General features: G+C 41.3%; 1 long non-coding RNA gene across 2 annotated transcripts in view; it reads right to left on the minus strand.

Annotated features, from left to right (window-relative positions):
- The window catches only part of LOC137852792 (uncharacterized), a 288,725-nt gene that overhangs the window by 68,428 nt on the left and 206,952 nt on the right, over positions 1 to 13,345 (minus strand). Inside the window, exon 4 of one of the 2 annotated variants that reach the window (XR_011094045.1) lies at positions 8,978 to 9,144. The exons of the other annotated variant lie outside the window; for it this stretch is intronic. This is a non-coding gene — a long non-coding RNA (uncharacterized lncRNA). The remainder of the gene's footprint in view (positions 1 to 8,977; positions 9,145 to 13,345) is intronic. 2 annotated transcript variants of the gene reach the window in all.

The raw sequence follows: 13,345 nt of genomic DNA on the forward strand, positions 1-13,345 counted from the left end.
AAAAATATATAAACATTTCAGCCACTAAGAATTCTGTTCATTTATTTTAAAATGTTTTTGTTTGATGAAGTTACTGTCTTGTTCAAGCACCTCTAAAAGGAACAGGTACTTAGGCAGTGCAGGAAGGGCAGTGACTTATTTATACCAAGACCTCTCAACACCACTGCAGTCACTGTTTGCTCCTCACTAGAACACAAATATTATGCCTATACTGACAGAGAATTTTGGCTGGTTGTTTCAAGCTTTATCAATGTAGAATCATAGAGTCACCTAGGTTGGAAAAGACCTTCAAGATTACCAAGTCCAACCACCAACCTGACCTACCAAATCCCACCAGTAAACCACATCCGTTAGTGCCATGTCCATGTGTCTCTTAAATATCTGCAGGGATTAGGACTCCACCGCTTCCAATGCTTGTTCACTGTCTGTCTCCATGAAGAAATTTTTCCAAATTTCCTATCTAATCTTTTCCTGACACAATTTGAGACTGTTTCCTTGTGTCCTACCACTTGTTACCTGGGAAAAGAGAAAAACACTCGCCTCACTGCAGTCTCCTGTGAGGTAGCTGTAGAGTGTGATGAGGTTTCCCCTCAGCCCAGTCTTCTCCAGACTAAACAACCCCAGTTCCTTCAGCTGCTCCTCATAACCTTTGTTTTCTTTTCCCTTCACCTGCTTCATTGCTCTTTTCTGCACATGCTCAAGCAATTAAATGCCCTTCTTGGAGTAAGGGTCCCAAAACTGAATACAATGTTCAAGGTGCAGTCTCACCATTGCCATGTACAAGGGGACAATCACTTCCCTAGTCCTGCTGGTCACACCATTTCTGATGAATTATCATGTAGCTTAAAGTATTATGTAGCATAATACTTTATCACATATAGACATATATACATATGTTTAATACAACATATAGACATACATATTGTGAATATATAGTAACAATACATAGCATGTACTTTATGTAGCACAATGCTTTCCTTATATAAATTAATTGCATTCTAATTGAAAATGTATTTTAGAAGATTTTTTGTTTGTTTTTAGCTGCAACTAGAACACAGAAATGGAAGATAGTCTGACTTCAGGATGGGTCATATGCTTAGCAAGGCAATAAACAGTTCTATGCTAACTAAAAATAGAGCACACTCCCTTTCATTCTGCAGTCAGAAAGCTTTCAGAGATACATGTACTTGTCTCCCCCTTAGTTTTGCATTAACTGAAATACAGTATTTTATTAGGAGAGGGTAAGCAAAGAGCATTTAAATCACCACAGTCCTGGGATTTTAGGAAGACACCAGTGAACAGAACCTTGCAGTCTCAGAAAGAGAAATATGATGATTTCAGCAGTTTAAGAAAAACATAGTAACATATAGGTATTGAAAAAATCAGCAAATGACAGCAAACGACAAGAAGAGGTTTTTTTTTGTTTGTTTTTTTTTTTTTTGTTTTGTTTTTTTGGCTTAGGATATATGCTTAGATAAAAGACACAATAGTTCCAAAGAACACAAATGAAAAAATCCTGATTCAAGTTCATGAAATGACAGACTATGGGAAAAGCAGGAGAGAATTTGACCTAAAAACCTATTTCTTAGAATATGATTCCTACTCTAAAATTCAAAGAGAAGCCAAAACTAATAAACAATTGGTACAGTGTCGATGTTTATTCATATCAAATCATGATGTGCAAGGCGAAGAATATCAGCAGTTCAAGTTACTGGCTGAACACCCAGTGAGGTATATCAGTTGCTCAAAACATTCACAGGGCACTGAGATGGGTGAGAAAGCCCTCAGTTATTTCCCTCCCTTAAATGCAGGACAAAAGGCGTGTGACTGGATCTCCAGAGTGCACCACTGAAGAGAAGTGGCTTCTTCAGTGTTGATAGCACTGAATGCATGAATGCAGGCATTGCTGTTCAGGTCACAGTTATGCAAACCAACATGAATAGCACATTCACAGTTCTGTTAAACAGCAAAGGAAAAAAAAAAAATCTGTGAGGAATGACAGACAGACAACTATCCTCCAGCCTGACAGCATCAACCACAACGCCAAGTCAGACCATCCACCCGAGAACAGACCAAAGGTGCCTCAAGCCTGGAAGAAATGATGCGGTGGGGTTTTGCTCACAATCACAAAGGGCAGACACAGCTGCCCCAGCCACCTGTGTGGGATACCAGTGGCACCCCAGCCAGCCACCGGTGTGAAGTGAGGCAGAGAAACTGGTCTGGAGGTGAGGATTAGAAATCAGGTACCGCAGACAGATTTGCACTCTCATGCCCACACCTGCCTCATGCACCCAATTGAGTCTCTAGTGGGAAGAAGAGAAGTGGCAACTATCAACAGGCTAGGTTTAATAGAAATGGAGGAAACACCATATAAAACATATAAATATGATCTTTTCACATCTTTACTAAACTCTCAAACAGAAATGTTGAGATCTGAAAAGTGCCTTTAATTTATTTAAGTTTTGATTGAACTACTTGAATATGAGTGTGGAAGTGGCAAAATGCCAGGTGGAATGGGCTTGTCCTTCATGATGTGGTTCTTTTTTGGGGGGATTTACCCAGTCAAATCTGTTTGCTCCTCCAAAGTATCCCTTTTATGAAAAACTAGTCTCAGGTATTGCAACAAGCAATAGCTATGGCAGTGAAATAGAAATAAAGTATGCAGTGTCAAATATTACACTAATGACTTGAAGTTGTTGCCATCTGCTTTCTATATCCTGATCAGAGTAAAATGAGTTTAGTGATTGCAGTGCTGTTCTGGCAACACAGAAATCTCCAAACAAAACAAAGCCAACACCAAACAAAACCAACCAAACAAAAACTACCATCGCAAACTGTATCACTCTTTCTGCACTTGGTAGGGAGGTCAAGTATTTAATAGACACTGAAATGATCTAAGGTCACCTCCAAACAATCCTCTTCCAAAGCAGGTTGGAGGAACAGCAGAGGGATGATGAGGGAAAATGTACATTAAACACAGTTTGGTCTTCGAGTACACAGTTAAGGTTGGTTTTGCTTTGTGTTAGCCAAAGACAACAAAACCCATAGCTGTGTGATAAACCTCTTTTGAGCTAGCTGGACAGAAATGTCCTTTAAATTAATCTAGGGGGAAAAAAACTCCTTCACTTAGCAACAGTCTCTTAGTCCCTCGGCCTTTCTGAAAGCCTATCCCTCCAAAAGAGGTGCCTCTTGTCCTCTCTGTTCCTTCTGGGCTGTCAGCTGGGAATTGTAGCTCTCGGCTAATTTCCAGTATTTGGGTACTGTTTTGTTATACAGTGGGACCAGCTATTCCCACAGGTCCTTCAGAGGGCCACATGCACCGTTATACTTCACTATCCCATGCTGTCAGTGTAAGACTGTCCATGTTCACTACAACGGGAATAAAATTACTTCTGAAAGAAGAATGCATACCCTTCCCACCCCCCACCCCCTGCCCCCATGCTTGGGACCCTAAGCAGAACCTTGTGTCCTGATGGCCAGTCTGTGAGCTGCTGGGCATAGCTTCATGTGAAATTTCAGGGCACACAGCTCCCTGAGCGATCAGATCTGATACCACTTCATTTTGCATCTGCAGAAGTTTAACACATCTCAGATCTTTCCGACAGCACTGGAGTTTTTGCTGATGCTGAGAACATTTTGCTGCTAGTTCATATCCTTTCCTGAGGAAGCACAGAAAGAGAAGCCAAGGCTTTAATTCTTCTAAGCTATTCTTTTTGTTTTTCTTTTGATACCCATTTTTACCCATAGGCATCTTGGTTGCTAGCTGTACTTGCCAGTCCCACAAGCACTTTGTAGCCATTCTCAAAGGAAGCTTCTTCCTCGTCATGTCTAAGTCTTTGCTTGCAAGGAGCTCATTGAATAAAATATGCTCAACTCTAACATCTCCTTACCTTTTCTAATAAGACATACTTCTCCAACCTTCTGCAAGTTTCTAGGGTATGCAGGGTACTACCCACAGCACTGCAACACACGTTGTGCAGTCTGGTTATTGTGGGAGGAGGGCTGTCTGGGTGACCCTCCTTTGGATAATGAAATACCACAACCAAAGCTTAAATACTGTGCTGACAGGAACTTTGTGAATACAAAAGAAAGACTCACAGGTTGGTAAAACCAGCAAGGATCACAAAGAGCACATACTCACACCCTAGGGTGGTATTTGTGCTTGGAAGAACATCTCTTTGCTTCTGTTCCTGCCTTGAGTGAAAAGGGGCAGAAACAAGACTAGAGCAATGATCCACAACTGAAATGTAAAAGTGCTCTACAAGGCAAAGGAGTGGTAGGATAAGCACTACAATAGACAAGCAAGCTCAGTCAGCACATTGTTGCAGGCAGATGACGTGCCAGCAGAAGAGAACAGCAGTCCCAAGACAATTGTGGCTGGCCCACAACCTCAGTCTATGTCAACTCTGTGGCCTGTAAGCCAAAGGTTTGCTTTTTTTCCCACTCCCTTGCATACCACATGGCATCTCCAGCCTTACACAACTACTGACTTCTCCCTGGATCTTTGGGAGAACAAAACAAAGTCGGGAGCCAGACTCCAGATAGTAGCAGACAGTATGTGAGACGTTTGATCTGAGAGCTGAATGGCAAGCATGAAGGCTGCTCTGACTCTGAGGAACTTTCCTGCCTCGTTTGACCCAGCTTCCCCAAACACATGACAGCAGTGTGCATCCAAGAACAGAGCAATTTCCTTTTCTGGCCATCCAGGTATTTCTTGCACAGCTGTATAGAAGTCATTCTTTTTTCCTGATGCTCACAGTCTTTATTGGTCCCTGCAGTAAATGACTGTGGTTCTTCATGCACTTCCTATCTTGCTGGGATTCATCCCATAAGAGGCTGAAGAATCCCTTGTGGAATGTTTTAAAGGAAAAAAACAAAATTCTCCACTGGATTACAGCTCATTGAACCTAGTAGAAGGTACTTAAATGAATGAAAATCATACTTAGACCCAGACTGTTGCAAGATCTTTACTCTAGTTTCTGAGTATAACCTTATGAGTTATGCATCCTCTGATAACAGTTACAGTGTCAAAGCAGGGAGATACACAAATTAATTCCTCTCAGCCGAGAAATCCATCATAATGCTGCTCCTGAAGGATCTCCATATATGCCAATATTTAATCAGCATTGAATTCCTCGGATTAACCAGTCCTGGGCCTCCCTGAAGCACCACAGCCCATCAGAACCAGGTCTTTGGCAAGAACTAGCGACTCAAAACACTGCTTCCTTCCCAGGCACGGAGATTTAGCGAGACTGAGGGGGCAAACCCAGGCTAATGCCTATCTCCGCAAAATACCGGCGAGGTCAGAGATGGAAAAAGGTGCGAGAAAAGTCAACCTCCCCCCTCCCCAGCCCCCCCCGGACGGCAAACAACGGGGGACGAAACGACTTTGGGGGAGCTGCTGGGGACAGTTGGGCCACCAGGGCCGGCGAGGTGCAGATGCTCAGCCCCCTCCCGCAGGCTGCGGGGGTCCCCGCTCCAGGAGAGGGCGCTCCAGCACCGGCTAAAGGCGGGCAGTGCCCGCAATCAGCGCCGCCTGCTAATTAATTAGCGCTGCGCACAGGATCGGGCCCCCCCTCCGGGGAGTCCCAGCGCGCTCCGAGAGGGCAGAGGCAGCCACCGGGCAGAGAGAGGGGGGAGGCTGCAGTCCGCCAGCAGCTTCCTTCCCTTTTCTCTTTCCTTTTGAACCGTGCAGGCCTGATTCTTTGCCGAAGGGATACGTCCGGCTTCCCCCCGGCTGGAATTTAAGAGTAGTAAGATTTCACGCCCTGTTTTATTCCTGGAGGCTGTGAGTTTCCAGGCTGAATCTCCGGCCATACTGCTGCCAGGATGGATGTGCACGGCCCCTGTGCAGCAAGGAGGCAGCCGGGGGGCTCCTGGGGTGCAGCTCCAAACCCTATCCTTCCACGGCACCCTGGGTGCCAGCTGCATCCCCCACATGCCTGCATCAGGCACTAAGGTGCAAAAGACCCACACGCTCTCCCCAGAACAGTCACCTCCCCCTATCCCCAAAGCTGGTATGTACCAGGAGGGTGGGGAGGGACATCCTTGGGCTCTGGTGGTCAGCAGGTCCTCTGCTTCCAGTGGCCTCAGAGCCCCTGAGCGGTACGATCTAGCCCTGGAACTGGGCCTGATGTCAGAGCTGGCCCTGCTCCACACAGGAGGGCCCTCCAGATGTCCCTTCCAAACCAGATAGCTCCACAATCCACAGCACTGTGTAAGTATAGAGAAAGCATCCTTGTTCCCATTTTATGCCGCAGAACAGTAAGGTACAGACAGGTAGGTTAGTTTGGACCAAGTCTTGTAAAGACTCAAAGTTTCAGGTGAAGCCAGCCATTGCAGGACCTATTCGCTGACAGCCTCAGCAGATCACCACCTTCCTCTTTACACTGCCCTGTTAATCCTTTGCCTTCTTTTAATAGCTCTGTTATCAGGGCGGGTGGGTTATATCAGTTTACATATGGGTTAAACTCCTGGATTCACATACATATGAACATCAACAAACAACGTGGCACTGGTTGATAGGCCAGCTAGAAATGTGTCTCAGTTGAAATACAAAGAAGTTTCTTTCAACGCTTGCAGGCAAAGGATTGTCACTGTTTCTCATTGCAGCTGCTCACTGGTGTGGATCTGCTGCCTCACTGACTCTTTTAAGTCACTCCATAAAGACAGAACTGCTTTATGCAAGTCCCTGAAGCTTAATCAGCCTGGTTTTATTACAGCCTGCTAAGAGAAATTGCCCTTAGCTAATGACTTGATTATATAGATGTATTTTTTTTCAAGAATATTCTCCTTGCTAAATCTTTTTAAAGTCATTATCAGTGCTATGAGGGGCCAAATTTAACTCAAAACCAGGTTAAAATATAGTAAGACAGGTTGCTTCTTTTTGTTCCCGCAACTGATTATGTGGTGAGAGGAGACACCAGTTTGACCTAGTGGATGTTGCTACGAACTTGCTCTTTGGACTTCCCGGGAGTCCTTGAATGGGTCACTCACTCTGTGCCACGCTTCAGCCTTCCATCTGCAAAAGCTTCCCTGCCAGGGGCACTGTGAGGATTGCAAGATGCTTGAGGACCACATCAACGAAGGCCGAATAGGTGCCAAGAACAGATACGTATCTACATATCCAGACAGCTACAGACTTATTGTGACTCAATCAAGTTTAAACATTTTAAGATAAAAGCTGCTATTTCAAGCTTCTTAGGCTCAAGGAAATCCATAATAAAAACAAACCATCAACACAGAAATAACTGGGATTATTCACACTCAAAAGAAGTGAGAAAAATCACTTGTCAAGGTCATTTTTGAGACCTTGACAGACTGAGAAGAAAACCAAAAAATCCAATGTATGAAATCCATGACAGAAAAAAGAAGCAAGATTAAAGATTCTTTCTCCATTACTTATTCAAATGGGGAAAAAAAATCCAATGTTTTATCTCCAGCTGAATACTCTGCAGGCTGAAATACTGAAAATGAAAATGCATTTATACATAGTAGGTCCAAATTTACCGTTTGTAAGATGCCTTGATGAATAGGTCTGAATCACAGATTTGGTCCAGAATGTTTACTCTTCAGGGAAAATTAAGTTAATTTTGAGAGCACTGTCTCCCATTTGCCATATGTTTTCAGAGTGCCAGGAGACAACTCTGTCATGATTTGCCCTTTCTTTTCCAGTTCTGAGACACTGGACTAGATGAAACTGATAAATTACAAGCTTGATACTAGTTTCTAACCCACTGGCTAGAGATTTTCCTTGTAAGTGCTGGCACACAGGAAATTATTTTCTTTAAATATTCTGGAGTGACACTAGTAGAGAGTTTTTATTGAAAGGAAATTCTGATCTGGCAAAAGCACTAGATTGGTCTTGTTTCCTTCCTCCGCTCTTGTTTCAAACTCTTAAATATGCAGTCACATGCACCAACATACTCACCACCATTCACCCATAGCCATGCAACCTCTTACTGCAGAGATGGGCCTGAGCCACAAAATTCTGGTCTGAATTCAAAGTCCAAACACATCTCCCTAATTCTGGGGTTAGAGTTTTGCTCAGCCCCAAGCTTAATACAACTACAGTCACAGAAACCGAAGACAAATTAGCTTCCCTAAGCTAAAGCCCAAGCATATATGGGCTTAATTGGATCCTTATCCCCGTAACTAATAACTAAAGGAGCATGACACTCTTTTACACACTATGTGGAAAATGAGCTCTTCAATTCTACTTTAGCCTTATTAACCAGGTTATATTTTGCATGTCCCTGTCCAACATGGATGAGCGGTACACTTGGAATAATTAATTAGTGTTGTTATTATGCACAAGTTACTTGTTGCAAAGAAGTTGCCTGTGATCTTTCCTGGAGGAGATCTGGTGTCCTCTCACTTCTGCATTTCAGTGAGCCCCTTTGGTCTGAAGCTTCCCCCTACCAGGTTGCTTCACTCCTCTGCGTCAGAGTGCACTCACATGGTATGTAAAGCACGTAGGAACGTAAGTGTGGTGTATTTAAGCAGCAGCAAAAACGTCATGTTTATTTTGCAAGATATGCAGTGTTTCATATGCAAGTCATTAACAAGACATAGATATCAGTGAAGATACAGATATAGATTCACATGTGTATGGTTTTGGAAAATGTTAACACTTTCCTATTCATGGGGTGCTGCAATTTAAATCTAATACCGGAAAAAAGTTAATATATTTTTTAGATATTGCTTGAAGAATGAAAACCTTTGGTGAGCTCTTGGTTTGGTAGCCAGAGCAAAACACTGCTATTCAACACAAGATAATAAAAATACAGTAGTAAGAACCTTCTAACCAACTATAACAATATTTTCATTCCTTTTCATACTATTTCTTTTTAACCTTCTATTTCACTCTTTATTTATGCATTTGATTTCAAATAACATAATTTTCCTTCTTTCTTTCAAAGGAGATCAAAGAGGTTTGTTGTTCAACAGAAGAAATGTTACAGAGTTTGCCAGTTACCTTTTGCTGTTGGTACCCATCAACATAATAAGACACAGAACTGGAAAGGACCATCTGGAACCATCTGTGAGCTGTTCCTCACACTGTGGGCTACTATGAATTAGATGTTTAATCGCAAACCGTGCGTAGAACATCTACTCCACTTGCCACAGGTCATCAAACAGTTCCTATGTAACACAATTAAGAAAGATGATGATTAATAATAAGCATCCAGAACTGTAATGTGCCATAGAAAGAACACAGCATCAAGCATTATCAGCTTCTGAGAACAGGGGAATATCATCGTTTTAAGGTAGAGTGATTTTAAGAAATAAAGCATGAATTTTGCTGCAAGAAGACAAGAACAAACAAAAAAACAGCCTCAGCCACTCTGACTGAGTCTGACTCTTCCTTACCTCAAACCTTGCAAGCCATTTATCATGGACTATGTGAACCTCCCACTCACTGGAAAGGAGTTCAGGAAGGAAATGTGCATTCATCTCCTTTTCATTTTTCCTCTATAACTATTAGTACTATATAGTACTGTTACTCTAAGCTGAGCTACATTATTTGAAGTTCTGACTCTTAATAATATGTACTGGTGACTTGCATGCACTTGGTTATCTCACTCTCTTACAATGAATACAGACCTCCAACTGTAAAACAGGGATGCCACTGTTAATCTACATGTATATCATGGGAGGGATACAGTTTACAGATTACTTTGAATCATAGTTCATTATGAATAAGTTTTGACAGATGGTCAGGGACAGGCAAAAGCCACTGTCTTACACTTTGGACAGAAATTGCACTGCTCCTGTGCAAGTCCTTTGGAGACAATGCAGTGTTGTGACAGTGGCTGAGGGCAGAATTTGGCCACTTGACTTGGCCTCCACATACCCAGAAATGTCAGGAGATCTATTTTCTAAGGCAGTCATGAAAGAACCCCAAATTTAGCCAGCAGATAACTGATGTAAAACAGCAGGAATAACACTTGGGATAGTCTGCAGTATAATACTGTTTTATTTACAACATGCAAAGTCAGAACATATGTAGACAATCTGAGTTAAGAAACTGAATCTTTTATGTTCAGAAATAGGTTCATTTTTACAGGAAATATGTCTTGATCCTCAGTGTTATTACAGTTTACTGAATACCTATTAAGTGAAAAACAGACAATCTTTTCCCTTCCCCTCTGACTTTACAAAAAGTAAGTGCTACGTAGTTTCATCTTTTGATGTTTTCCAGAGAGATGTCTTTCTGTATGCAGCGAGTCTATGAAGATCTACAAAATCAGGTCCCAGTGGTCATTTGTCCTGCGGTGATTTGAAGTCACCCAGGGGAATAATACTGTCAGTGGAGAAGGTGAAGGGAGCATAATGAAAGGCACCTTCAGTTTAGCAAGTCTAGCCTACATCCCTTTCTCACCAGCTGTAGGTGACTTTCACCACACAGCCACTGTTTTTCAGTCATCAGATAGGTCTGAAAAAATAGATGTCCATGTGGGAGAAGTACAACTCCAGGCTAACTCACATGATCTGAGTATGTGCTACAAAGATTTAGGGCTGTCATTGCAGTGCACTGGTCTGCTGCCAATGGTCTTGTAAAGAAAACAAAAAGCATTGGAGGCTATGTTAAAACTAGAGATGAAAAAGTGCATCAAAAATGCTGCTGTTTTGTGGGCTAGGCTGGAAGACCACCTTTCTTCCTATTAATTTGTAGTAAGTCTTCCATATGGAGTGTGACTGCCTCATCTAAAAAGGAAAGGTAATGGTTAATGGTTAATGGACCCTTTTATTGGATGGCTTTAGGGTTTGGGGGGTTGTTATCTTCTAGGGTTAAGGCCAGGCTGAATCCCAGGGAGCATAAAACAGAGCATAAAACAACTGCGCTTAAGTGAAAAAGAAAAAAAAAAAAGACATAAAGTCTGTGTGACTCAGTCTAACTTTTGACGATTTTGACAATTGCTGCTTCTTTGACTTTCCCCTGATCCTCATGGGCTGATCAAGAAAAATGTGGCCTGTGTAAATGGAAGGTATTCCATAAGTACATTGAGCAGAGCCTACAGCATCCCAAAGGAGCTATTCGTCAACCCCAACAGGAATATGCACTGGGAGGCCTTCGCTGAATTAAAAACAACAACAAAAAGGAGCTATCCACTTATCTCATTATTTGGTTATCTCTGATTTCAAGGAGTGCATAGAGAAATGTTAAGCCCTTGCTAGACTTTTTAAAAGAACTCCTAAGCCCAACGTCTTTTTCCCCCCTAAGTACAGGACAGATATCCAACAATTTCTGCATGCACTTTCTTGCATGTAAAGTACATTTTAATTACATTTACATTACATGGGATTTAAATAATTTATTTTTACTGATTCAGAAAAAGCTATTAAAATCTAGATTGAGCAATTCAATATTCCATTGACAGACAGTTTTAAATACCATTGGCATGTACTAGTGTCCATTCTGCCTGAGCTTTAACAGAATTTTTGTAATTAAATTTAAGAGTCTTTAGGGACTATAAAGGGGAAAAAGAAAGTCAGTCAAGGTTCAATTTTACAAAATGCTAAACATTTTTCAAGACAGATTGAGTGTCCTCAGTTTTATCTTAATCCAAATGAAAGTTGATGGTGCTCAGTATCTATCAGAAGTGCTCAGCACTTTGCAGGGTTAAATCCCCCAAGAACAAGCAAACAATAAGCTCTGAATACTGACAAGCTTTTAGAAAACACTCTAACAATGACCTCAACCATGACCTGGAGGGACTATTTCTCATGGGGCCAGAGATAATTCAGCCTCCATGTGAATTCGCACTTCAGACTTTCTTGACCAGAAATGGTCGAGTGGTACAGATTATGAGTTATTGGTCTTAAGTTTCAACACATAAATTACTATCTGTCAGGAAGCAAGAGCTATCAGCTTATTTTATTTAGGAGCTGAACAATGGTAAAAATAAGGGTACTCTTTCTGCTAAGTCACTGTTCTCATGAGACTTACAGCTTCCACTGAGAAGGTCTGGAAGAAGAACCTTACATTTCAAAATGTGCTTGGTTCACCATCAGTAAAGCACATTGACTCCATATGATGTGAGAACTTCTGTACTGTATTATCACCTGTTCTATGGAGCATGGAAAGAATGGACATGTTATAAATTTCACTTGGAGTTCCACATTCTTTTTTTTGCCTACAGTGAAAAAAGGAGAGACTGAGCAGACAATTGTTGGAAAATACGTGCACTGAAATTAGACATTATGAAATCATACACAAAGTTATTAAGACTATTTTGAAGCTTCTACAACCAGAAGTGAAACTGAGCATTATGCATGTCACTAACTGAACAATCTTTTTCATTCTAGTTGGGTATAATTAGCTCAGAAGCAAAGGACGATGACTTCTAAAAATCACACCTTTGCTGTGCAGAAAGGCTTTGGCAAAGGTACCTTGCAGGTAGAACTGTGATGGAAAGTTAGGTCAGTGGGATGTAACTGCTGCTTTAGGACTGGTCAAAGACTGAAGAGGATCATTTGTAGAAAGTGTCTATGAGCTGGGAACCTTAATGACAGCAACTGGCTAGAAACTTGGTCTTGCTTATCTTCCAAAGACATTCCATCTATCCCAGTATTAATCCTGTCAGCATCTGATATATACTTGTACATGACCCCTCAAGAGAAAGAACCTATTTTTCTCCAGCCTTCTCCATTTACACAGATACCTCTCATTTAACACTGACACATCCACATCACTTTAACTGGATAGAATATAGAATGGTGGGGCTGCCAGAAGCCAAGTTGCTACACTTATTATACCTTTGTTTATATGATTAAATCCCTCAGAACCTGAACACTACAGTGTATAATGAACTTGCATTATGTCAAATGAAGAGGACAGCCAAGTGACAGAAGGTAGTGGCTTATTATGACACTGCATTATAATGCAGCTCTGGGGAATAAAACTCAGGAGAAATTATTTGGATGGAAAATTTTTGATCACAGGCAAGTTTTTCTTTTCTCCAGTAAAAAGTGTTTATTTTTCCAAACTGGAGCTTATTAGCAAAGGGCAGCTTTGTGAATTTCTTTACTGGAAAAGAAACCCAGGAAAAGTCCCTGCAATTTCTGTCTTGGTAAAAATGCTGGTGATTCAGAAATGAGATTTGAAACACTTTAAAAATGACATTCTCATATAATAATATTATGAACATTTAGATTAAATAAAAATGATTGAAGTAGGTAGAAAATGCTGTAAACTGTATGTTTTATCCATATACATGTATGTATATATATATCTGAACTTCTAGTCTTTTTTTTTTTTTTTAATATTATTATTATTCTTTGTAGCTTGGGAATTAAAAAAAAAAATCTAACAGCTTTCATTCCTTTCCTTTTCCTTTCA

This window comes from Anas acuta, chromosome 2, assembly GCF_963932015.1.
Source record: "Anas acuta chromosome 2, bAnaAcu1.1, whole genome shotgun sequence".
NCBI lineage: Eukaryota > Metazoa > Chordata > Aves > Anseriformes > Anatidae > Anas > Anas acuta.